At 37.7% G+C, this 2,500-nt stretch overlaps 1 protein-coding gene across 1 annotated transcript in view; it reads left to right on the top strand.

Annotated features, from left to right (window-relative positions):
- The window catches only part of LOC122249971 (uncharacterized), a gene marked incomplete in the record, with an annotated part of 91,064 nt that overhangs the window by 68,359 nt on the left and 20,205 nt on the right, over positions 1-2,500 (top strand).

Raw genomic sequence — 2,500 nt, forward strand, 5'->3', positions numbered from 1 at the left:
AATTCCATTCCGAAATATCACAGAACTGCACAACCTGACTGTAAGAAAGGAGAGTGACTGCAGGCAGTCTGAGTAATATTGTCACTTCGTAAATAAACAGGGTAAGGACGGTCACTGGCTGAGCCGCGTCTGGCGGAGTGCGGGAGGCGTGGTTCAGATTTGTACCTTGGTGGCACGAGGACCAGACACGCTTGGAAAACGCAGACTTCAGCGCCTCCTCACTTGCTCTTATTAGCTTCTATCTGCTCTTGTCTAATCCTTATTTTTAAATGCTCCCATATTATGTCTTTTGTATATAATGTAAACAGATGTATAGTCACATATACTTCAGATACAGTAACCTTAGCCGAACCGCTGGCATGGTGCCAAAACCATCTGAAAATAGTGTTTGAGCGCGGTTGTGCCCTATATGTGGCGACCGCGTCACCGGCGATGTGCGCTCACCCTCATCAGTAGGCTCTTGGAGTGCGGTGGGAACGTATCGTCCTGGCGGGTGCACGACTTAACATATCAGGTGAGCGCGTGGAGGTTCGTTGCGCCAGAGACTCTAGCGTTATAAACATTGCAAACAACAAGATCCTCAACTTGTTCCGAATAGACATGCGAGTCATATTTACGTTAAGCTCTTGGAAGCTCTCGTACTTTATTGAGCCCACTTTCATTATCTGGCGATTTCGCTAGACGATTTGAACTATTCCTTGTCCAACACCTGGGCCAGGCATAAGAATTCGTTCCAATATTTAGAATTTTAGAACTTGCCCGAAACGTAATCGGAGTAATCGACAGTGCTGTGGCCACGGGTTATATAAAGAGCTCCATAGCTCTCACTTATCTACTTTACTAATAATAGGTAACAGTTCAAAATAGTATGGGGATCTGAGCTCACTTTACGCCAGCTGTTCTTCAGCTTCGACTGCACTAATCTAGGATTATACTTCCTCTCTAGTAACCTCTGTTAAATATACGCTCTTTGTTGGTCAAACGAGGAGTATCGCCCATTCGAGGTTATTCACTCAAGTAATCAGTAGTTACGATAACAGGACTCAGTGCTCACCAATACGTTACCACACACCCACACACGCACATACTTACATACTCACCCCCCACACACACATATACGCATACGCATACGCATACACATACACATACACATACACATACACATACGCATACACACAAACACACACACACGCATACACCCCCCCCCCACACACACACACACACATACACCCACACCTTCACCCACACATACACCCACACCCACACCTTCACACACACACACACACACACACACACACAAACACCCATACCCACACCCGCACACACACCTTAACGTGTGAGGGAGGTCGGGTGTCTTTTCTGCAGGCCCCTCAATTAACGCCCACTTCCTCTCTATTATTCCAAAAGCAATCTCGATGCCACTGCGTATCAACAACCACACGCATTTCTCGACAGGAAGAAAGAGGGAGATCGAGTGACCCCCTAAATGATAACTCGCGCGCGTTGGTTCCGATGTTATTTTTAGTGTGTATGAGAGATGCTCGTGAGTGAACGCGTGCTCTCCCCGCGGGACTACCGTCAGTTCTGTTCCATTGAGGAGATTTACAGCATCTTCGTTGGCATCTTCCTCTCGCTGATGCCAGCGTTGTTGTTGCTAGTATTAGCATTGATCTTATGATTAGCATTGTTATTGTTATAATTAATGCTATCATCATCATCATCATCATCATTATTATCATTGTTAGTATCATTATAATGATAATAGTGATGATAATCATAATAATTATCACTGATTTTAACATTATCACCATATCATTGATATTATCATTATCATTATCATTACCATTATCATAATCATTATCATTATCATCACCATCATCATCTTCATGATTATTGTCATTATTGTTGCTGTTATTATCTTTATCACTATTCGTATCAGTTTTATTATCATTATCAGTAATATCATTGTCATCATCATTGTTATTATCGCTATTATGATAATAATGATTATTATTATTATCATTGTCAATATTATTAGTAGTATTGTTATTATTATTATCATTATTGTTATCATAATTATTGTTATTATTATTACTATTATTATTATTATTATTATTATTATTATTTTTATCATTATTATTATTATTATTATTATTATTGTTATTATTATCATCATCATCATCATCATCATCATCATCAACATCATTATCATTATCATTATTGTTATTATTATTATCATTATCATTATCATTATCATCATCATCATCATCATCATCATCATCATCATCATCATCATCATCATCATTATCATTACAAACACTATTATTTTTATCATTATCATTACAAATACTATTATCATTATTATTATCATTGCAAACATTACACTATTATTGTTACTGTTATGTTTATGATCCTTATTATTATTGTCGTTATTGTTATTATCATTATATACGTCGTTATTATTATTATTGTTATTATGATTATTATTTTTGTTTTTATT

The sequence above is a fragment of the Penaeus japonicus genome, unplaced genomic scaffold (assembly GCF_977035675.1).
Source record: "Penaeus japonicus unplaced genomic scaffold, GWHDUDI00000001_assembly GWHDUDI00000010, whole genome shotgun sequence".
Taxonomy (NCBI): domain Eukaryota; kingdom Metazoa; phylum Arthropoda; class Malacostraca; order Decapoda; family Penaeidae; genus Penaeus; species Penaeus japonicus.